General features: G+C 33.9%; 3 non-coding genes across 3 annotated transcripts, besides 1 other annotated feature; 2 read left to right on the top strand and 1 right to left on the bottom strand.

Annotated features, from left to right (window-relative positions):
* Window positions 1-115: 115 nt before the first annotated feature.
* Window positions 116-188, bottom strand: C5L36_0Dtrna10R. The gene has a single exon. It is a non-coding gene; the product is annotated as a tRNA-Arg (tRNA).
* A 10-nt stretch (window positions 189-198) lies between these two features.
* Window positions 199-8,135: an inverted repeat (IRR4).
* Window positions 8,136-19,861: 11,726 nt separating this feature from the next.
* Window positions 19,862-19,932, top strand: C5L36_0Dtrna12G. Its single transcript has one exon. It is a non-coding gene; the product is annotated as a tRNA-Gly (tRNA).
* A 4-nt stretch (window positions 19,933-19,936) lies between these two features.
* On the top strand, window positions 19,937-20,008 carry C5L36_0Dtrna6D. Its single transcript has one exon. It is a non-coding gene; the product is annotated as a tRNA-Asp (tRNA).
* Window positions 20,009-25,958: the final 5,950 nt, after the last annotated feature.

The following is a 25,958-nucleotide window of genomic DNA, read 5'->3' as shown; positions in this document are numbered from 1 at the left end:
AAAAAGACAAATGACACATAGAGAAGTGGCCAAACATTCTTTTATTCAGTTAAAAAAACTTGGTTTTGCTGGTTGAAAAATTAATAAAAAATAAAAAATATTAAGCACATGCCTGCACCCATGCTGGGAGTCGAACCCAGAATCTTTTGATTAGAAGTCAAACGCGTTAACCATTACGCTACACGGGCATTGCTTATATTTTGAAAGTTTTGCTAGTGGTGCGTACTCTAGAATCTGATTATTGCTTATTTATATCTTATATATTTTTATACGTTAATTCTCTGAGAACATATATGGAATATCCTCTGTTTAAATAGTAAATCTTTAATTTAAAAATAGCATTTTGAGGGATATAATTATCTTCTAGAACTTCTGTTTAACCTTCTACAATCTTCTTCAACCTTCTATATGATTACCCAATTAGGAAATAGAGAGGTAGTCCTTTGTCTGATCTCTTACAGTTTTTAATAGGACTTGGAATAAGGTGTCAAAATCATTTCCTAGTTCTGGATGTTTCTACGGTTAAATCTTTTATCAAAAAAGTAATCATAGCCTTATCCATAGTTACAGTATTGTTTATAACAATGATAATTGTGATACACGTGTTAGTAAGTACGCAATAGGTGTATAACCGCACGAGTAGACAATAAGCGTGGTGGAAGTTAGTCGTAGTAGAAGTAGTAATCTATTTCTCTCTTTTTTCTTCTGCCGCTTCCACTCCCGATTAGGACCTATATCAGCTATATCAATTCTATATAACGGAATATCGTCTGTCTTTTGTACTTCACGCCCGCAACCTGGAATCACCCTCGGTTGCTACTCTTTTTCGTATAGCAGACTCCTGTACGAGCTTATTACGTTTTAGGTCTATTTTGTTTTACTATGCCAGTTCTGTCATAACCCGTTGATGAATGATAATTAATTTATGCCAATGACAGTGTCTCCGACGGCTTCTCCATGCCTATGCCCTACATGATCAACGGGACTAACTCTCTTTGCTTCCTACTCCGGATACTTGACCCTTGTTAACTTCCCTTATTCTAAAATCGAAACCTTAACATCAGTATGTTATCGTCTACCTACTGGCACTTCCTTTTTTGGAACACATCCTGAAAAATCCCTTTCACTACCCCGGCTCTTGGGAAACATCGCCCCGATGTTCCTCAAAACGGTGCAACAAAATAACTGGATAATCCCGGATGGGGGCACTGAACCAATGAAGCTGCAAAACATTAAACCAGATTAGAATAATAAATGTAGGTGGATCCTGGCAGTAACAATAATTTTTTTATGAGTTCAATTTGTATTTCTTTAAATCGAGAGTGGCTAACTTATTTCAATCAAAAAACAATATGTTCTATGTTTTGGTAGGAGCAATATCTGTATTTTTTTTCTTCAGCTGAGGGACAAATAGGAACGTTCTATGTATTATAATTATGATTACTTTGTTGATATCAAACTTGTTCGTGTTCTTGAATTAATTCGGCTTTGTACATTGGACTTTGACGTAGTGACAAAGCTGCTTGGTTGAATATTCTTTCAGGCACCTTTCTTGCTAGAGTTTGATCACAGTCTTTCCAGAAGACATCATAAGTCTTTTCTTTGCCTGGTTCTTCTGATCATCCACCGATACCACTCAGTTCGTTAATTCTTGCCAACATCTCACGCTCTGTTCTAGGCGGTTCCTGGTAAATATTGGGGTTTTCTTTATAGTATTTAATCCACTGTACATTTGATTCACGATCCTTCAAATTAATAACTGGTAAATCGACTTTATAAGCATTGCCGTTTATTTTCTCGACTAGTCTGTATGGCCCATATCATACTGGTTGAATTTTTGTGTACCTTATATTCACACCAAAGGCATCTTGATGCACTAACACTAAGTCACCAACTTTATATTCAAAGTATCTTCTTTTTCTATTATGGTGTTTTCCTTGTCGCCCTTATGCTTTACAATATTATCCAGTGTGCTGTAAAATCAATTTCACACGTCTCACAAATTCTTCTGCGTTAGGTGAATATTTGTTATCCTCCAAATCCCAGCTATTTACTTTTCTAATCATGCTCGGTTCATACTCGTAGGCGATTTCAAAAGGACTTGCTTTAATGGAATCTTGGTACGTTGAATTGTAACTAAGTTCACACATAGACAGATGCTCATTCCAGGATAATTGAACGTTTGCAGAATATTTCCGAAGTAACTGATTAACAATCTTGTTGAATCTTTCAGTTTGACCATCAGTTTCTGGATGATTAGTAGTTGAAAATAATAGAGAACTACCATTGAGATAATGTAATGTCTGCCAGAACTTATTCATAAACCGAATATCTTTGTCACTAAACAAACGAGCACATGCAGCAGCATTAAGTCTTTTGTGCGCTGGTATAAAATGTGCCATTTTTGAAAAGCGATCGACAACAACCATAATGATAGTGTAGCCTGTTCTCGATCTAGGTAAACCTGTAATGAAATCCATCGTAATGTCGGTCCAGCGACCTGTTGGGATTGGTAAAGGGGAAAACAACCCTTGTCTTCCTCTAGTGTTGGTGTTGTGCTGTTGACAGATACGACAGGTTTCTACCCATTTTCTAATTTGTGCCAACATAGATGGCCAATAAAAACTATCTTTAAGATTCAAATAAGTTTTCCATGCACCAAAGTGACCAGCATCTTTGGCATCGTGTGCATTTTTGAATATTCTATACGGTAGTTTCTTGTAGTTTGGAATAACTACTCTAAAGAAATCTTGAGACTCTAATGTCTTATAATAAAGTACCTCATCTTGATAACAGAAATGTTTGATATGATTTTTAATTTCAACTGGAACTTTTGTTTTATCTCTCACAGTTCTAAATATCAAGGCATAATTATTATCTTTTTTATAACCCGTAATAATTTCCCTTTTTGATTTTTGATTAGCTTCGATAGTACCTAGTGTCAACGAATGTTTCTGTGTTTTATTCTCCTCTTCTTGAGTCAATTCTAGCAACGCCAGTTCGATTTTGGCTAGCGTTAAGTTGTTTTCGTGGTTGTATGGGTATCTAGATAACGCATCAGCAGCGGAATTGTTTTTTCCCTGTAAGTAACGAATATCAAAATCAAACTGTGGTAAAAAGTCCATCCATCTAGCCACTCTAGTGGAGTCTATGAGATTTTGGTTTTTTAAGTAAATTAAACTCTTGTGATCCGTCATAACAATGACATGTCTTCCCATGAGATAATATCTTCATGTTCTTAATGCTTCAACAACAGCCAAAAATTCACGATCATATATTCCATGATTCAGTTGACTTCCAACTAGCTTCTTTGAACCGTAAGCAATCACACCTCGTCATTTACCTGTTTCGTCCAACTGTTCTAGAGTATAACCTAACGATACTCCACACGCATCGGTATGTAGAACAAATTTACAATTGCCTGACCAACTTGGGTGCACCAAGGTGGGACTTGATATCAAAGCGTTCTTTAGTTGGTTGAAGGCTTCGTCTTGTTCACTTGTCCATTTAATTTGTTTTGTCATGAACTTATGAATTGGATTGGCAATTTTGGAATGCCCTTTAATAAACCTTCTATAGTACGAAGTTAAACCAATAAAACTTTGTGCTTCTTTGATCGTGTTTGGCGTTGGCCAACTCTTTACCTTTTTTATTTTCTCTAGAGCGGTTTGAATACAAATTGGTGTAACAACTTGTCCTAAAAACTTAAATTCTTGATAAAAAAATCTGCATTTCGACTTCTTCGTAATTAGTTTATGTTTTCTTAGTGTCAACAAAACTTCTTTCACGTGCTTACCGTGAGTTTCAACATCTTCGGAGTATATAAAAATGTCGTCTAAATAGACTTGGACAAATCGATCTATTCTTTCAGGCAAGACAGTATCCATCATCTGTTGAAAAGTCGCAGGTGCGCTTGTTAGTCCAGCCGGCATTACCATCCATTCATAATGGCCAAAATCAGTAGAAAATGCCGTTTTCTCCACGTCTTCATCAGCAATTCTCACTTGGTAGTAACCAGGCGTCAACTCTAACTTAGAATAGACTTTTGCCTTACCAAATCTTGAAATCAATTGATCAATATCTGGAAGTGGAAACTTGTTCCTAGCAGTATTATTGTTTAGAATCCTATAATCAACACACATACGCATAGTACCATCTTTCTTCTTAACAAATAGCACTGGACTGTTAAAAGGTTTGGAACTAGTTTTGATGAAACCTTGTTTGATTAAAACTTCAACTTGTTTTGTTAGTTCCAGTTTCTCAGAGAAGCTTAATTGGTATTGTTTTTTTCAAAGAGAACTCATTAGGGTAATACAAGGCAACATATGCCCGCATCTTTTCTTTGGCGGTAGTTCAGTTGATGGATCTCAAGTAAACTTTTCAAGTGTTTCCTTTTTCAATCCTCTTGCATGATTTGCGTCTAGGGGTCGATATTTAAATCAGCTTTGGCTTTATCGATATCAGGACTTACTAAATACCCTAAAGTTAGATCACTAAATTGCCTCTTGATAAATGGGTTTCCCAACATGAATAGCGCATGCTCAGTATCAAACATTTAAAATGACCTAACCTCACTTATACTGATAGTTTCTTTGACTACCTCAAAAGGGACAATTACGTCTGCGATAGCAACACCAGAGTTTCCGATAATCTTTACTGTTATTGATCCATCGAGCTTGGCCTTTTGCTAAACACATGAACTTCCTCAACAGTTTTATTAATAACTGTAAAAGTGGTTCTGGAGCAACCAAAATGTCATCTGCATATTTGATATAAACGACACCACAAATTAATTTTGGTTTTTCTTTTTTGGGATGGTCATAATGTGAGTGTGGGATGGCATCCACTCATTTTTCGGACATTTATACTTACTATGAAAGTTCCTTTTCGTATTTCGCATCATTATCATGCCCTTTAACATCCTCTTATAAATACTATTTGAATAAAGGAACATGAAATTATCCATGATACATTAGGTTGCCGATGGCTGAAAAGGCATGAAATAAATTGAGTTCTTTGGCGGACTTTGTTCTATAAGGGAAACCATTTAAATCATTGTATAAGTGCCCATGTAGCTTCTTGCATGTCTATATCTCCAATAGACTCGCCCCAACATGGTTAAAACACACATCAAGCTTTTATGTTAGACTGCAACAATCTCACCCCCATTAACTGCTCAATATCGGTAAGGCCATCAAGGAATAGTGGTCAACTCTTAATGTCAGAAATAGCGACGTATATAGACACTTTAAAGTTTTCTTTATAGCCTCTCATCGATTGACCTGGTTTCAATCGACACAATTACTTGACAATATTCACCACAGAGTCTCTGTCTTTGTCGACAGGAACAAAGCGTTTCAGAATCTATCTTCAAATTTAGACCAACTAAAATCCAGTATTTGCTAGTTCATATGCATTTGAGAAGTGTGTAATTTACGTTCGTTATTTTTCAAACCTGCAACAGCCCTTATAACTTTTCTGACATCTGGTAGCCCATATGTAGCAAATTCTCTTCCAATGTCTGCTGACCATTCTATGCCTCTAGCCCTTATATCCAGTAATGGAAATCCGGGGCCTTTCTAGTCTGGAATTAATCAGAGAAGTTGGGTGGTTTTGTATAATTTTATTCTGCATTGAACATAGTTGAGTTTTGTTCTCGTTTTATCGATTTAGCTTTGATAAATCAGCTAGTTGTTCTTATCCCATTGCAATCATATAAGGCAATAAGATAAACTGTTTTACCATTGTCCAAAATGCAAATATTCAATATAGTTTAGTTTCTAAAAGCAGCCAATAAATACATGTCAAGCAAATACAATACTGCCTTGATGTGCCCTAATTCTACTTCAGATAACCATGTTACACGTTATAGATTGAACGTTTAAAAGAGCTACTTCAAAATACCACATAAAAAGAACCCAAGGAAAAGAAAATAATCTACAACCTTTATTGATATCATGTGATACAGCAGGTATGTCGACACACATTATGCACTGATGGCAACTAGCTAATGACAACTAGTAATATGTTTTGTGTTTAGTTAGAGATGATATCATTATTTATTGTGGCGCCAAACCGACAATTGATAAGAGAGGTAACTCCGCTCTTACTGTAGCTTTTAATACGCATATTATTTAGAAATCCCTTAGTAATCAAGTGTCGAACTAAATATGGATATCGTACCATCAATAGCTGATTGATCGGACCTAGTCATCCATATTGCTCTCCAAGAGTTATATATTAGTGTATAAATTAACTACTGTGGCTGAAAATTACAACTTTCAAATACACAACCAACGTTGCAGGTTTGTTGTGATAAAAAGTGTAACTTGATGTGGGGTTGCACTGTATAGTTTTGATGTTATACTGCCATTAATTGGGATATAAAATGTTTACCACCACCAACATGTGTCATCTGATAAACCACAGACACAGCAACAAATCTGGCACTTGAAGGTTTGTTGTAAAGCTTTTGTTGCTAAAATTGGAGAGGTATTTTTCCCTGATAAGGAGAATTCAGACCGTCTTTTTGGAAGTATCTTGAAAACCTTGTGGATACTTATTTCGAACGCCCACCACTTGGACGGAGAAAGGATAATGACTTCTTGCGATTTTACAATTTTGCTGATAAATTAAAGGCCTTTCATGGTAGCTTTTGTGGGAACGGCTCTACGGAAAAGTTCTTGAGACATCCAGGTTTGACAAAAAGATAAAGTCTACTAAAATCTATTTACAGGCCCCAATTGATTAAAAAGGTGAAAATATAGGTTTTACAAAGCTCTTCTGTAAATGTATTGTTTCGGATTACAATACATTTTTAGCAAGCACGGAAATTCCCTTTTGTTACAATATACAGGAGTGTTCGTTAAGGAAAGGTTTTGACGTGGATGGAATGATGCACCTGTAACATATCGGTGGAAACACAAGAAACCATATGGGCCTTTTACCAGACTAAGAGCATCTTTTAAATATTCAGTTTATAGACACGGTGCATCTTTCAGAGTGACAGAACATCTTTGGGGGAGTTACTCACGTATATTATTCTATAGATTTTAGGATTTCAAGGATCCACTGTGAGCTAATAGGATTGGTAGTGGGCTTGTGCTACAAATTTGCTCAGTTTTGCTCGATGTCGCCAACCTTAAAAACATTAATGTGTTTTTAAGGATTAACGCAGTTCCGTGCTCCGTTATGATGGAAAGGTTAAAGGGAAAGTAACCTATAGTTTTGGTTTGTATCAGCCATGTTCTAGCTCGGAAGTCAACGAACAAGCTGTTTGGAAAAATCTAGCATTGTTTTTGATTTCTTCATCAATGTGATTATTAGGCCCGAATCGTTTACGGCCGTAGTTATTAAGACATATTATACTAGAAAGATAAAAGGATATCCCATTATGCATATATTGTTAACTCGAACGGAAGAGATCAAATCAACCATTTGAGTGTTTACAAAGACAATGGCAAAACAACAGCACTCCTCTTAAGAACACGATGTGGCACCTTCGCTTAACCTTTTGGAAAGTAAAGGTAGTGTTTGTAGTAAAAAAAGAAGGGAAGAAGATATTGAGATTGTGTTATATCCGGATATTGTGAACAAAGTCACACAGTCCGCCCAAATTCATGGTTTAATTGTAGAGCTTATCCAGTCAGTATGTTTCTGGAATTGATGCTGTATTCAATGTGACAACATGCCAATATTTCAAATCTATGACAGATGTATATATGAATGACATAAACGAAAAAATCCATTGTTGAGTATGGTTATTTCTGCAAAATAAATCAGCAGGTAATTATGGTATTTGTATTACGAAATTAAGTGAACTGCTCAAGAAATCTTTCTAAGATGAGCTTTTGCCACAATAGCGTTACATTTTTTAGATGGTTTTGAAACTTCACACAAAAGTCTTGCAAGACAATTTTGACCTAATAGAGTTGCTGCTGTAAAGTTTCTACGGCACAAAACTATCAACCTTGAAAAAAATCTCGATTGTGTTGGTGTTGACACATTGACAAGGTTTAGGTGAGAAAGAAATATTATGAAGTGTAAACCGCAGCAAACAGTTTTGTCTCTCCATCATACACCCCATATTTGATAATGTTTTACTTGTCAATAATCGGGATATATTTGACAGTATCGATTATGTCTTGTATAAGGCGAGATGAAAAAGAAAGTACAATTAATCTAAGCTTTGATAGTATGTTACCTATATCGTTAAGGGCTGATATCGAACCAGTTTTTAATGTAAAAACCTTACTTTAAATTACTTAAATTCAAGAGATGGAAGAAATGGAAGAAACCACTGGAAATGCTGAGATTGATCAGACCAATTAAAAAAGACGGATATTTATCTCAGACGACTGACACTATACTATACAGAACACGGGATTATAGATGTGCTCAAAAACGAAGTAAAAGGTATTGGGTATGAGCATTTGTTGAGATCAAAGGCGGCCACCAACATCCATCCATTGAAAAGTCAAAACACTCAAGAGAAAAGAGTTACTGGTATTGGAAGCAGAGATTTATTTGAAATTATATTGTTGGAACCAAAAACTATAGTTCCAAATCAATGGAAATTGGACTGTGTTTATATTAGTCATTGTTAAGCAGCATTGCTTGAATATACTTTTTCTATAACTATATGGCGGTTTATAGTACAACATTCTAAGGATTCTTGAACTTTGGAAATCACTCCTGGAGCATTTTAAGATGCATCAGCATGTGTCATTCGTCTGCAATATATCATGTGTCCATGCTTTATGCTCAGGGAGAGTAGGGTATATAGGATTTGATGAACCGTATAGAACTATAAAATTCTGCAACTATTCTCATGTTATATGCTGTTATATAAGCTCTACAAGTACAGATAACGCGTTTGCGTGAATTTTATTCGTGCAGAAGTGTTTATAAGTTGGTTAAGATGAGAAGAGAATCTATTATGTTAATCCTAAAGTTAGCCTAAATCTCATTGCCCGAATGTTTACCGTTTAGAAGTTACTTTTTTACCACTTGGAGCATCATTGTAGGGTTGTTCTGTAAGCAGCTTAAGATTATGTATGGTCAAGTTTTTCTTGCCATTAGGGGACTTAGAATTGTTGAGAGTTAAAGAAGAAACGTAGTGTTATGTTTATGTTGAGAAATTCAACATTGACCTGAAAAAGACCCTAGTACATTGACTTACATAAACTAAACTAGATCATAATCGACAATGTTAGCTGGGAAGTTGGCTAGATTTTAACAAAAAACTTAGTATAAACAAAAAATAAACCTTATAAATTATTGTTTTTTTGCTCTCAGAGCAAATGGTAAGTTGCACGCCCTTATACATATGCAAAATACATTAAACTCTTATAGAAAAAAAAAACTTGTGCTCTTAAAGGTCGGCCTAACAATCTTGCAAAAGCTATATGGACCAATAACACAACAATACTCTGATAATTCAGAAGAGCTCTAGTTATCCGCAGAGGACTAGCCTCTTAATTATCAAAAGCATGCTGCCTGTTATTGTGGAACAATCATTAGCAATGTAATACATAAATCCTTTTGTTGCATTCTACTGAATTAAGCTGTTATTCACTCACATGACTCTACCCTTAGCAGCTGCTTGAATTCCATGTGTTGGATTTTCTTAGTATACGTTTCTACTAACTTCAGCAACGTCTAACCGTTTACCCTTATGCTTTGCATCAAATGACGGAGTCTCTGCAGCCTTTTCTGGATTCAGCTTTGGACTATGTGATTGCTGTCCCTTATGTTCCAGTTTTTTTCTTTTCATTTATTTGTTTGTTACCTAGCCGTCCTTGAGCATTTTCATCAAAAGAAATCCGTGTGTGACTATTCCTCTTATAGTACATGATTTAAATATATGAGACCCCCGTTAAAACAGCACTGTCTAAAGGATGCTTAAATAATAGGTTCTAATCACCAACTTGTTTGTACTCTCAGTTCAATGGTCCCTCTATCAGGGCTGACTCACCATGCCTAATAAACATAACGCTAATTTCAACATTATCCCACACATTGGAGTTTTTTTTTCCATCAAAAAAATAATATATAAATAGCTTTCTTAGATTAGTGTATTCTTTTTCGCCTAATATTTGTGATGAGCTAAAAGATAGATCGATAAGGTCTAGCAAGAAAAGAGTCATTTAGTTCTCAAAGGTAACTGTTTTTTTTTCATGTCACAATGACCAATATTTAAAGTCGCTGATCTTGAAATTGCAAAAAAAAAAAGAAACACTATTCAACTAACACATACAACCTTTTTGTACATAAAAACAAGTAGCTTTTTCAAACAGCTACTTAAAATTTAGCTACATCGTGAAACTATTGGCTTTTCAGCTAGTTTGGTCCGACTGGAAACGTACGTCCTTTATAATTTTTTGTTGGACTTTTCTACTGGAGAATCTGAATTTCGAGACCAAGTATTTAATTATATGTCTAAGAAGAACGTAATAATCTGGAAGTACGTCTTTACTACTCAAATTTTCAAACTTAATTTTACTGTGTGTATTGGATGAATCTTCCATAGACACAGTACTTTGTAAAACTAGAACTCTCTAAGATCCTGCATTTTCCCAGTTTAAAATATGTACGGGTTGAAAACAGAAGAGTAATAGCCGTCTAACAAACTTTTGATATCCCTAAAGAAAACATTTCTACGACAATATTATTTGTAATATTGGATAGCTTCCATTTCCAATCTTTTGCCGCACGAAACTCAAATCAAAAACATACAATTTTTGTAATGCAATAATTTAATCTTGATAATTTCTAAAAAAAACACCCAAAAGGTTTCATTGATCCATTCTGTAGGAATAAATCAGAAAAAAACATGTGCTTCTTTCTAAACTTTATCAAAATATTTGTCAAGCTATAGTTTTTATAGACACTCTTCTTTTTTCTTTCTCTCCACAGTCTAATCTACCAAACATTTTCTTAGAGAGTTATAATAAATGTCAAAACTCTATACAGACAATTATGTATGACTGTTATGCCTTTTCCTGAACTTATTTAAACAGTATGTTTCAGAAAACGTTTTGCGGCAAAGTCGAATTCGTGGTTCGCTTAGTTTATATTTCATGTGGGAGTCATGTAAGCCTCTTGTTATAGGATAGTAAACGCCGGCTGTTTTAAACAGGAATATCGTGCATCCATAAAATCATTTCTGTAAGGGCTCATATATAAGAAGTTGACGTCAACGAAAAATCAATCAATAGGTGCAAATGGAACATTACGAAGTGATCTATCGACCAGCAAGAAAAGTTTGCACCTTATGAGTATCCGGCAATTTCTCGGATTTTCATGTTTAGATCACGTTGCAAATTTTCACTAAAGAGTGCTATGTCGAAACAGTGCTGAGGGTAATTTTTACAATTACCTAGAGAGTAAGATTAGGTACTAAGATGTGATGTCACTTTCAGAAATAGTGCTCACTTAAAGTTGGGTAACTGGCGATGGTTTTATTCAAAGCAAACTATAGTACAGGTGCGTTTAAACCAAAAAGAGTACGATTCTTTTTAACGCTTGAACATCTTTCATGATTGATCCGGCATAGTTTCGTTATCAGATTCAACACTGTAGATAGTTAACAATAGGCCAATTTCAGGATCAGTATTTATTTCTGATTGTTTGACAGCTATATTTAGACCTATGTTCTGAGTTAAGGACAGAAATAACGATTAAAATTTATATCAGCATTAGTTATGGAAGACACCCTCAGTCATCATGGCACCAAAACAAAGATTAATAAGAAACCAGTTCAACTCCAACTGAATCTATTGATATCGATCTATATAATTTGTGGATTCTTTTTAAGTTATCCAGCTGCTGGACTAAATATGGGCATCACGTCAGGAATTGTGCCTCTTGAACACCAGTTTTTATAGAATTTACAGCTACTATAAATATCTACATTGTGGCATAACGCTATTCCTTAACCACTGTTCTCCAATGTCAACTCATCTAGTATTTTTTATATAAAATATCATTTCTTATTTTGTTCGCGCTGTTTGCAAAGAAATTTGTTTTACTATCATAAAATTGATTAATTTGTCTCCCAAGACCTTTTACATGTATATCATTACTATTAATGTGCTTATTCGACAGTTATCCGCATATATTCTGAATATCATCATACTTCGCTGGAAGTTTTCCATTATATAAATTATTTTTTAGGTTCTACCGTTTTATTTACATATATATCAATGTTGTTTATTTATTGTTGATATTGAATAACTTATAAATCCATTAAAAAGGATATTGCATAATTCTCACTATTTGGTTCTCAATGAACAGAATTTGTAAATATACTTGAAGTTATTTTTTCAGTTTTCTGTATATAGTGACATTCCTAAACTCATTTAGTAAATTGAAATTAGGCCATAGATAGATTTATCGACTCAGAGATAGCTTTATAAGGATATTCTTAATCCTCTTACTAATAAAACAAAAATTGCATTCACTATTTTTCTGGGAGAGTCTGATTCATTTTTGTTTTTGCTCAGGAAATTTAATCGTGTTATAATATAAAAGAAGAATTTTTCTCAAGAGTACTCTTAGACATATTTATGGAGAATGAGTTTGTTTGCCTGAATGGTAAAGTAGCTAAGAATCTATACTTTTTTCAGGGTTTTTTTTATCTTGACTTAATGATTGGAATAATAAATTAGATTTGTAAAAAAATTGACGGAATTAGTTTGAGTGGCTTCCCATGTAAATATGCTCGCTATCAGATATATTAAACATGAAAATTTATTATACCTCATTGTACTCTCGACATTAGTTAAATCTCCAAGTTCTTCCTGGCGCAATATATTTATATAATCATAATGAAGCTAATGAAAAGAATCTTGCTCAAGCTTGCTATCTATTTTTTGACTACTGGATTTAGCGAAATATAAGGTTATTGCTTTACAGAGGCCTTTACAAGATGGATACTCATGAATATTTAGAGAAGCTATATTTGCGTACTTTATTACTGGTGGTATTTTTCAATAACAAGTATTCTTTAGCGTTGAGCTAAATAAAAATTATAGGCCAAGCAAATGCTACACAAACTTGGCTCTTGAGAGAATAGAAAATGTAAAGCTCGAGAAAATCGCATGAAAAGATAAAAAATGTTACGGTTGTTTATTAATCCCATCTATTTCTGGGTAACTGTTTCTTATTTTCCTAATATTACTAGAAAAATATAATCCAGAAAGATGTTTTTGAGTTGGTTCCAGCCAAGGCATCAAATATCGAAGGATTTTCTAATTAGCTCTATTTGACTAAAGCAAAACAAGAAAATACTCATCGTGTTTGTGATAGGTGAAACACCTATTTTGCTTCTATTGTATTTAAGGAAATTAGAAGGTCCACTTCAACATCTAGTTGGGCTACAACCTTTCTGAATAATGCTTCTTCACCAGGTACTATAATTATCAACCTTATACGGAATCTGTTAATGCGCACGTGCCCGAAACAAAATGTGTCAATACATTACCTTCACTTATACATTTATATTTTGTGCATGATATTTGGTTATATCTTCTAGTATCTCTTTAAATAGTTTTGTTACACCCAAGGTGACTGAATATTCGTATCAAACAGTCCTCTAATTCATTGCTTGGGCTTCTAGACATGTCGTATGAGTCTGAGTAGTGAAAACATACGATTTACAACCCGCCCTTTACTATTTCGCTATACACATAGGTATTGCCTGACATTATAGCATATGTCGAAGTAAATATTATGGAATCTTTTGTATTAATAATTTTTATTTCAAAGTAATGTGATTTTCTAAGAGTTTGGCCAACAACGGGATCAAACAAGTAGTAAATATCCAAAGTGCTACTTTTCATTAAATTTTTTTTTTCCATTATTGACAAATCTTTTTCTTTGCACAAACAGTTCCATTTTTAAAGCATCAGGAGCAAGAACTCTTTAGCCGCTGCTTTTCAGGAGGCTGCAGAAATTTGTTACTGTTCTTGGTTAAATGAAGTACACTAATTTCAAACGAGGAGACCTAGTTCAAAGAATTACTATTATTGAAATTGTTCAATATACATAGCTTTTGCCCTTTATATCGTACTGTACATTTGCAAAGTTTTCAAACTAGGAAGCAGACCGTCTCTTGACTCTGTTTACAAAACCCGAAGCTATCTTTTTTAATTTTCCTTTTATGCGTAATACAAAACCTGGAAAAATAACGAGAAGTTTTTGCAATATTCGAAACTTTGCAAATTAACCCGGTCTGCAATATTTTTTGAGCAGCTTTTCACTGTTAGCTTTACTCTCTTCATTTTTGTAAACATAATGTTTTGAATGACTAGAAGGGGAACTTGTTATTATCGTAGCGCCACTTATCTCTACTGTATTTCAGTAGTGAAACTTTAGGCCAGCCAAAATTGTCCTAAAGCTTTGGGATTTGTTAAAATCCCCTTTGAATTTCGTTTAACTATAAGTAATTATCCGAAGTCTACATTTACTATCATCCATTTTTATATTGCCAAATACTTGATAGAAACTATAGATAGCTATGAAGTCTTCAACAAATCGATTTTTTCCTCATAGCTTTCTTAATAAATTGCTGTTATATATTGTAATCCCAAAATATGAAATTGTTGATTATAGCGCCCGGCTTCAAAGCCCTGACAAATATACTCGAAATGATGCGTAAACCTTCAGCTTTGTTTTGAGGAGCTTCCTTTTGTTCTTTAGAATAAAAGGAAATAACCGTTTATATTATTCTTAACAGAAGGAAAAAGAAAGAGTTGTCAACGCGTACATATTTGTATAATAAAAGCTCCTTTTCAATAAACGTCTAAGGCGGAACTGATAGTATATTCATGCTTGAAATAATTATTTTCGGGCTATTTCCGTCCATAAAGCGTCTCTAGAGGCCAGCATTTAACTTCTTATAAAATCAAAAATGGATTACTCTTACGTGATTTAATCACCAGCTCATGGAGGTCTTTTTTTTTCAATTGGGTGCTGTTTAGTAAAAAAGTTAAGTTATATTTCCAGGCGACTTTAAGAAGGTTTCCTCTACCAAACACTAACCAAAACAAATAACAGAGACATAGACCAGCGGTATTCTCTCTTTTGCCTTATGCGTAAATCACTTAACCTTGCTTCGATGTAAGCTCTATCATTTTGAACATGTTTTTTTATGTTTTTACACAGACCCAATTTAATAAACTATAACTATATGTACACTTTATAAGCCATTGATTTTAGTGTAAACGAGATCGAAAAAGAAACAGATGCTCCTCGGTAATTTCGCAGAAGTCAATATCTGTTTTTTTTGTACAACAATCAAGGAAAAAGTGGTTCACCGGTTTCAAATGCCGAATGGTAGAATTTGAGCGCTGAGTTTCATATTATATGAAGTTAGATAATTCTAAAAAGTCCTTTTGCAAAATTAAGTATGAGCTTCCAAAGTACTTTGAGAATAACATTTAGCATCGTGCAGAAACACTGACAGTAATATTCAAATATTCATCAACTAGTTTAAATGCTTCTTGTAAACCCGACTTAAAACTGCACTATCCCTAGAAGGGTTTTTTCAAAAAAAAGTTTTGAAAAAATACTCAAACTTAAAGTTCAACGCCTGAAAAAACCTCTCACTTTTAAATCACTATGTCGTTGGCATTAATTTTAGAATGTAATAATTACCTCTGATGAAATAACATCATGGAAAATGACTTATGTATATGTGTATTATCTCGACTGGTCTAGGTTTTGCTAGATGGAACAAAGAACTTATTGTTTATAAACTATATAGGGTATTTTCCAAATTTCTCCTCCTGCGTGTAAGTTGGCGTACACAAAGCTTTCCTCATTTCCCACAAACCTAGCATGTACTGTCCTTAGAGAAAAACAAATCTACGTGCCTTTCAGTTGCAGCCCATGGATGATCAATCAGTGAAAGTTTGCTTTTTCGGGTTGCAAGCTCACATCAGTCTTTGATTTTGAACTTCAGTCTAAGGTATTCAAAATTCACATATGTAGTTTGAATTAATTATATTGAATAAATTATAATATATAAAGTGTATAAGCAGTATAATCAATAAATAAATGACATAAAACAAAAAACGCTATAAGTAATGTCTAGTCGAAATTCTGCCAATAACACTTACAACTGCTAGTATCGGAGGTTTTAGGGTCCAAGAGACCAATAAAGAGATTTTCGAAGTGAAAGCGATGAACGCAGGTTCCAACTTATTCCTACTAGACTTAAAAATGTTTTTCAAATGTAACAAAAAAATATAGGCGCTTGTCATAACATTTGTTAATAGATTGGTTACCAATTTTAAGCTACACACAGAAATGGATTAGAAAGCAAGTCACGTACTTTTCCTAGTTTGGAGATGGAGGTATTAGTCCTTGTTGAATCGGTCCTTACTTGGTATACTAACAAATAAAGTATTTTCAATTTAAGACTACTTTTATGGTTTCATTTTGCTAAACGCTTAAAGGTGGTTTCGCCCCCAGAATTCAGATAGAGAAGCAAAACTAAGGATTTTGATTTTATTAAGAAAACTCTGTCTCGCAATAGAAGAGATTTTGAAAGAGAGACTGTTTAGGTATTCTGTTGCTTTAGTTGATGACAGCGCGCCAAGAAACATTAAGGATTATGTATTTGTTAGGTTACATCCATGAGAGAGTTTTTCAAAGTCTACTAGATTTGAAGTTGTTATATCCGCTAATAAGAAAGCAATTACACATAGAGCTAAATTGATTTTAAGACCGCAACTTGTTTTAAAATATAATGGGCGCAATAAAGACAACAAATGTTTGCTTTTGAAGAATACCAATCATAAAATAATTTTCAGTCTCCTCTTTATTAAAGATTATAGGGCTAAGGATGATCGAAAGAGAAATAAAAAAGAATTAGTGGCGCTAGAAGCTCTACTTTTTGAAGAAGAATTAAGGTTACGGGATATATATTAACTTAGAGAGTACTTGCAAAACAATTAATGATAATGAAAAAATTGAAGAGACAAAAAAAATGAACTTATAGGTATCAACTCCATGCGTGCAGTTAGAAGAAATTTAAAGAATGTTGATAATTATCCATTATTACTGTTTGTGCAGTCAGTTGAAGTAAAAGAAAATAATAATGTTTTAGAAGAACCTTACGATGGTGTTGATGGAATTAGAAAGAAAATTCATGAAGAATTTAGAGATGTGGTGACCAATGACCAACCTACCAGTTTACCTCCCCAAAGGGATTTGACTCACAGAATTATACTCATTGAACCTACCAAGAGTACATACAGACGCCAGTACAAATCAAGCTATTCAGAGAAACAAGAGCTGAATAAACAGGTTGATGAACTGTTGAAACTAGCCTTTATCAAGTTTGCACCTAGTTCTTTCAATAGTCCTTTGTTACTTGCCAAGAAGAAAGATGGTAGTATGAGAATGTGTGTTGATTATAGGTTATTAAATAACAATACGGTAAAAGACAAGTTCCCAATACCACGAATCGACAAATTAATCACATGTTTTGGAGGAGCTTCAGTATTTTCCAAGTTGGATTTGATGTCAGGTTACTTTCAAGTCAGAATCGCAGAAGATGATATTGAAAAAACAGCATTTTCCACAGATTACGGTCACTTTGAGTGGGTTGTGATGCCTTTCGGTTTAACCAACGCCCCTAGTACTTTCCAAAGAATGATGAATAGGATTCTAGCACCTTATTTGAACCAATTTGTTCAGGTGTACCTGGATGATATTATAATTTACTCAAAGACTGTTGAAGAACACTACAGTCACATTAGAAAAATATTGGAATTGCTCAGGAGAAATAAGCTGATTGCGAAGAAAAAGAAATGCTCATTTTACTTCAAAACCTTAGGTTTCTTAGGACATCTCATTTCAAGCAGAGGTATCCAGACTGACCCTGCTAAGATAGACAAAATCAAGAGCTGGCCAATTCCGAAAAACGCCAAAGATGCTCAATCATTCCTAGGATTAGCTGATTACGAATTCACAATTCAATACTTGAGGTCCTACTAATTCAGTAGCAGACGCTTTGTCTAGGTACCCCTACGAGGAAAATGAAGTTGGTATCAACACAATAGAATCGGTGTTAACACCAAATCAGGAACTTCTAGAACGGATCATTAAGTCGTACGATGAAGACAACGAAACTAAGGAGATATACGACATTTTAAAAGAGAATTTGCCGATCCCGAAGTCAATCCATAACCACATCAAACATTATTCAATTGAGGATAATTTACTATATTTCTCAGTGGTTAAAGGAGGAAATGATCGAAGAATTGTAGTCTCCCCTAAGTCTAAGTTGGCTCAGGAAATTATTGGTAACGCTCATGACGGTAACTCTGCTGGTCATTTTGGGTATTTCAAAACATACATGAGACTTCACCCTATGTTCTACTGGCCAATTATGCTAAAAAGCGTGAAGAGATATTGTCAAAGATGTACGGTTTGCCAGAAAACCAAACCCGAGACAACTGGTCAAAGAGGATTATTTTCCCCTCTTCCAATTCCTGAAGGAAGATGGACAGACATCAGTTTGGATTTCGTCACAGGTGTTCCCAGATGCAAAAATGGACACGATATGATTTTGGTAGTGGTGGATAGATTCACGAAGATGGCACATTTCATCCCCACTAGGAAAACTGCAACCGCAGAGCAATGTGCAAAATTGATAGTAGACAATTGTTTTAAATTACATTGGATTCCAAAAAGAATGGTTTCAGATAATGGCATAGAATTCTTGGTACATCATCACTCTTCTCAACCACTAATCACCCTCAAACAGATGGTCAAACGGAAAGAACGAACAGAATCTTAAACCAATAACAGAGACATTATGATAGTAACGATCTCTACAGTTGGGACAAATGGTTGTCAATGGCCGAATTTGCCTACAATAGTTCCCATCAAGTCTCGATAGGTTCATCACCATTTGAAGTTTGCTATGGTTACTTACCAGACTCGCCAATGTTTATTTCTAGCAGTCGTGTTTCAAGTAGAAGGTACAGCAATAAAGCTGAAGAATTCGCATTAAAAATGAAAGTCATCATGGAAAATGTGAAAGAAAACATGATTGAAGCGCAAAGAAGTCAGGAAACACAGCATAATAAGTCGAGAGTGTACGAAACATTTGAAGCTGGAGATTGGATATTATTACACAAAGATGTATATGGTAGTGATAGATTGTATTACAAAATACAACCGGTATACTACGGACCCTACAAGGTTGTCAAAAAGATATCAGACAACGCTTACGAAGTTGATTTACCGAAAACGAATAAAAAGGATAGAGTAATCAATGTCAGATGGCTTAGAAGATTCTTACAAACGGATAAACAGTTTCCCAAGGTACCCCAAGAACAATAGCTGAAGCAAGAAGTAGACTGACCGAGATTATCGGTATAGCTGGTATCGACGAAACAAACGATACATTGGATGTCTACTGGAAAGATTGTGACCCTTGTCATAGTTCAAGCATCCCATATTCATTATTTTTAGAGATCCCAGAAGATTTACAGAAAACTTTATGGGATAATGCAAAAGCAATTGATAATGATAATAAACTCCGGGACGAAGTTTCTAAAGCGGCGGGGTAATGTAAAAGATCAGACAAAGGACTATCTCTCTATTTCCTAATCGGGTAATAATATAGAAGGTTGAAGAAGATTATAGAAGGTTAAACAGAAGTTCTAGAAGATAATTAAATTCCTCAAAATGCTATTTGTAAATTAAAAATTGCTATCTAAACAGAGGATATTCCCTATATGTTCTCAGAGAATTAACGTATAAAAATATATAAGATATAAATAAGCAATAATCAGATTCTAAAGTACCCACCACCAGCAACACTTTCAGAACTCAACAAGCGCAAGTGGTTTAGTGGTAAAATTCAACGTTGCCATCGTTGAGCCCCTGGTTCGATTCCGGGCTTGCGCAGTTGTCCGAGATAGTTTAGTGGCTAGAATTTCCGCTTGTCACGCGGGAGACCCGGGTTCAATTCCCGGTCTCGGAGATTTTTTAATTCCAATGTTTTTGCCATGGGCTACGCTTGAACTATTATTTGGCAAAGAACACTCTTAGTTGTGGGATTTTTGCTTTCAAAAGTTTAATATTAAAACTTCATCTTCGGAATTGGCTGTCAATCTGTTGATCAAATAGTTTTGATAATGTGTAAAAAAATATTGAACTGAAAAGGGCTTTATATTCATAGCAATATCTTGGACGTAACTGTTGCACGTCACTTACTCACATCATAAGTGTATTAGCTTACATTAAAAAAACAAATGTCTGATGAACAATAGATGATAACAACTAATAATATAAATTAATTCAGTGATGCTAAGCAGATATTAATCACAGATGATAGAATTAGTCAGACTGACATCACAGCAACAGTTTATAAGAGGATTATATAAACACTCTTACTTAATTTACTTGATAGATTAGTCAATTATTGAACCAAAAACAGATATCTTAAAAAGAATGAAATCTCTTCAATTTTTTATGTCTGATCTACTCTTTTGTTTGAGGACAAATGGTTTTTTTTTTTCCTAAATCATGTGCATTATATTTATTTAAATACGATACATCTGATATGTTATTTATGCATTTATGAGATTAAAAGTTAACAAGACTTCAGAAAAGCTAGATTTGCGTACTTTATTAATGGTAGAATCTCTTAATAACAAGTATTCTTTAGTGATGAGCTAAATAAAAATTATACGTCAAATAAATGCTACACAAATTTAGTTCTTGAGGTAATAGAAAATGTAGAGCTCGAGTAAATCGCATGAAAAGATAAAAAATGTTACGGTTGTTTATTAATCCCATTTATTTCTGGGTAACTGTTTCTTATTTTCCCGATATTACTAGAAAAATATATTCCAAGAAGATGTTTTTGAGTTGGTTCCAGCCAAGGCATCAAATATCGAAGGATTTTCTAATTAGCTCTATTTGACTAAAGCAAAACGAGAAAATACTCATCGTGTTTGTGATAGGTAAAGCATCTATTTTGCTTCTATTGTATTTAAGGAAAGTAGAAGGTCCACTTCAACATCTAGTTGGGCCACAACCTTTCTGAATAATGCTTCTTCACCAGGTACTATAATTAGCAACCTTATACAAAATCTGTTAATGCGCACGTGCCCGAAGCAAAATGTGTCAATACATTACCTTCACTTATACATTTATATTTTGTGCATGATCTTTGATTATATCTTCTACTATCTCTTTAAATAAGTTTTATTACACCCAAGGTGACTGGATGTTGATACCAAACAGTCCTCTAATTCATTGCTTGGGCTTCTAGACATGTCGTATGAGTCTGAGTAGTGAAAACATACGGTTTACAATCTGCCATTTACTATTTCGCTATACACATAAGTATTGCCTGACGTTATAGCATAACTCTATATTACTATTAGTACAGAATCTGATGTGCTAAACATATTATTTGCCTGGGTAACCTTTTCAATAGTAAAATGAATTGCTATCAAAATAGCAACATAAGTTATTATTAAAACTATTCATACAATTATACATATATATCTATTTTTTTATCTTTAAAAAAAACTGGAATCTTCATCATTGTCTTTATTTTGTGTATTATTGTCTTCCCCAAACTAGCAGTAGGCAGATTCAGTACTTCCAGCAAAAACGTGGATGTAAATACGTCGTTTAATAAGTAATTTTTATCACTTTCGTCGATCTATGCCTTTCAAATACCCCTATTATGATATGATGATACAAAACATTTAAAACTTGGATCATATGAACCGTCATTGGGAAAAGGATTAGCTTTCCTGTGGTAAAATACCATTAGAATTACTTAAGTAGCTTGATTACAGGTCACTTATTGGTTCTGCAAATCCACATTTATATTCAGTACAGCCTTTACTATCTATCTACTCTAAATAATCTTTAAAATCTACCATTACTGCCTTGTTTTTAATTCTATAGTTCTTAAAACAAATAATTGATCTATCAATAGATACCTTCAAGTAGTAATGTCTTTCCGTAGATTTTTATCCAACTTAAACAAAATAACTAGATAGATTTTCATTGATAATAAGGGATAGTTATTGAGATACTGAAAAGTGAAAAAATGCAAACCAAGTAAAATTTATTTAACATATTTACCGCGTATTGAACTAAGTTCTGACTGTTCACTTTTTTCTAACATGTAACTTAATAAATAAATTTCCGGCCCTATCAATGCATGCTGTTCCAGATTTGGGTAATGAGGTATTTCTTTCGATTTTTTTTATAATTTGAACCAAATCTCGAAGCTTACAAATGCGGTTCTATAATGAACTTCATCGAGTATCATGAGTTAAAATACCTCTGTCTAAACTTTTACTTCTAACAAAGTGTGATATCAATTAAACTATTCATTTATTTTTGCTTAAAATAAATTATCTAAAACTGTGGGTATACCAAAGAAAACGGTGAAAATAACATGTGATATAGCTAGCACCTTTTTTTTGGTTACTTTGCATTTTTAAAGAGGTAAAACTAGGCTTTATTATATAACTGATTCAAAGCGGAGAAGAATAAAAGTAATAAGTGAATTCATAATTACAAGGACACTCATACATGTGCCACTTGAGCAAAACCAACTCACCTATAATTAGAAATAGACCCAGATAGAAAATTTAGGAAGCCATACTTCAAACTTGTATGGATTCTTCGGTCTCTCACGTAATCGTACACAAATACCTTACTAGATATCTTCTTGCTGATGTTCCCTTGGGCAGTACTTTTATTGACTCCAAGGAGAGAACTACAGGCAAGTTCTTCAATCGAGTTATTTAAAATACTTCCTGGTATTTTCCTTAATGATTTCACTATCAACCAGCCTCACATCACTCGCAGTAAATATTATGTCTTCACCATTCTTTCTCTATATATAGGGGGCCTAGATATATAAGTACCTGGTTTTCCTCATGTAGTATGAATAGTCTCCATATAAAATGACAAGGTTTCAGCCTCCATTTTTTTTACCATTAAGATGTTTCCTTACAATATGAGTTCGTGCTTCTATTATTACTCTTTACACACTACTCCTTGATCATGACGTTGTGAATTATTATCCATAGTTCAGGTATCCATTTCTTGAAAAATTCTGAGTATTGACAGTGATATGTATTTTGTGTACTTTAGCTAAATTAACTGCTGTTTCGTTTTTTTTTAATTTCACAGTCTTCTTCAGCTAAATACTGATTTATAATGATAAAGTTGTGTGACTACTAATTAGTTTTTTTTGCTGATCTTCACATTATAAGTCCTTTAACAAACATAAGCACGCTCTTTTGATCGGTATAGATTTCGAATTACTAGTAGAGTTGCCCGAGTTAGAGAATGAAATTAACTCTTCATATTTGTTTTCATTGTCAAACAAAACTTTAATGTTTTGTTGCAATGAAATATCTGAGTACTTGCATGCATTATCTTAATACATTTTCAGACGTGAAAGTACAGTTTGCAAAATATCTTGCAGCGTATTTAATGTCTGGTCTAATAACACTTAACAAGGATAGTAGCTTACTCATGAAAATTTCGGTAATTGGATTATAGTATATGGTTTCCTAATTTCAAATCAAAAAATATCGTTGAGTCTGTGGGAAACTTGTTTTTTTCTTTGATCATCTCATCATACACTATCTTAACCATTATTGTTAATCCATAAAAAATATTCGACACATGCAACAACTTTCTCTATTGTGCAAATATTTTGTTACCAGTGTTGTTTTTGACCTTTGGGAATGGTGTATTTCTTAGTCGGCGCTTACATCGTTTTTACTTTCCTTTTGCGAAATTTTTATATTAGACTTTGGTGATTTTGGTTCTCAGTTATTATGCGCGCATAGACTCCTATAATGTCTTTCCATAAAGTAACCCCAATGTTGGTTTTCGTCTCTTCTCGAGACTTGAGATACAGGCAATTGATAAATAGATAAAATAGTACCAGGTGCATTGTGTTTATACAGATTTGACTTTCCCAGAAAATTTTATTTGTTATTTGTCTTTGAAAAAAAAGGAATGTCATTAGTCTCGGCATCGGCCATTATGCTCTCTTGGTTAAATGCTGCCTTTTTTGTTTGCCTCTGTCTTAAGCCGTGTGCCGTAAATGGTTTAAATTGGGTTGATCATTTTTTTGGTTCGTCATATTCCGACACCGGTATTATTTCTTCAATACCTTGTTTGTCCACTGAGTCATCTGGTAATTCCTTAGTTTCAGCTAACTCATTTCGGACATCTTAATAATGATTCATTGTACAGTACATTCAGTTTGGTCTTGCGAAATAATTTTACGAATCAGATGCTTGCCAGGTCTATAAATATTCCTCCTCAAAACATCGCATTCGTTTTTGACATATAAAAGCTTGAGATAATAATAGTAATATACTTATTTTCTTCTTCTTACAAAGTTTTTCCCTCTGATTTTTAGACTGTGAACTGTTACTATCATTATTTACAATAGTCAGTTACATTGTTTGTCTATCCCCTTCCTTTGTTAGTTCTAACTTTTTGATTTTGCCATATAGCTCCATCAATTAATCCATTACCACAATGTAGTAACGAGGTCTTAGATGGATTGTATTATATAACTTCTGAATTTGTATAATTGTATTTGTTAGATGTGTCTCATGATTTTGTTTTGACAGCTTATGAATAGCACTTTTCAACTATCGGAAAACATAACTGTGGCCTTCTCAGCCGTTAGGCACTTGTGTATCTAAGATTTCACATAAACGTTAATTACAGTTGCTTGTTTCTAGTGCGTTTTTCAACAAATGAGTTCCGTGTTTCATCCATAATTGATGGATTTCTACCTTAGAAGATCAGTTTTTTTTGACAAAAGCTAGTTATTAAGCAAGATATGTTTGGACTTTTTGTGAAATCATTCACAAGAAAATCAGGCTTTTTTGTTTGCGATGCTTTCCATTTCAAAGCGTATTTTCCTGATTGGGTTCTGCGTGAGACTGTTATATCTGGTTGAACACTCCTTGAACACATCCTTGGACACTTTGACCTTTTTTATTAATTACTACAACGAAATTGACTATAATATCTTTATTTTCATCCTTAAACTCGTTTTTTTCCAAGGAACTATAGCTCATAATGCCATTATATAAAATCCGGTCTTCCACCGATCCATATACAATCCAGCCAAGAGTAATTAATGGGGAGTATACAATATCGTTCCAAATTTGATTAAGTCCCCAATTTCGTTGAATAAGTTAAAGTCTTGCAGTGAGTTCCACTTGATAAGTCTGTCAGATATTTACATACTAATTCTTAGATACTAGCCTCTGACACATTTATGGCGGATTTTATTAGATCCTTTATTGTCTAAATAAATGATTATTAATGATCCAAATGCTATTTCGGATGGATATGTATATTCGGCCTTACAATCAAGCACTTCTAGTAGGTATACTATAGCTGTTTTCTTCTCACAAGGTATTTGTTTGTTTGTCTATATGCATTTTCTCTTATCCCCATTTAAAAAGTGAAGGTCTAGAAACTTATTGACAGTTTACAGAAAGTCGGAGTTGTCCTGACCTTTTCAATGATATCTATGATGACCTTCTGGACACTACTATCATTTTAAAATAAATACCCACTTGTGTTTACACATTCAATGGCACCGTATAACAGCAGCTTTATTGTTTTACCAGCTACAAGTTCCGTTGCTTTGTGTGGAGGAATTTTTTTGAATTTTTTTTCATTATCTTTCTATATGATTGATATAGTCTTTAACTAAGTTTTCTGTCGCGATGCAGTTATTAATTGGAAATGACACTTTTTTCTAGTGGTTTGTATAAATCAACTAATAACAACTTGAATTTCTCGATATCGTTATATGGTTGTATCTTTCCATTGTTCACTAATAAATATATCAGTGTAAGCTTCATGAGTTGTTATAACGACTTGAATCTGGTAACAAAACCCAGATA

The sequence above is a fragment of the Pichia kudriavzevii genome, chromosome 4 (genome assembly GCF_003054445.1).
Source record: "Pichia kudriavzevii chromosome 4, complete sequence".
Taxonomy (NCBI): domain Eukaryota; kingdom Fungi; phylum Ascomycota; class Pichiomycetes; order Pichiales; family Pichiaceae; genus Pichia; species Pichia kudriavzevii.
Note: the sequence above shows the minus strand (reverse complement) of the source record. Positions and strands in the feature narration are given on the sequence as shown.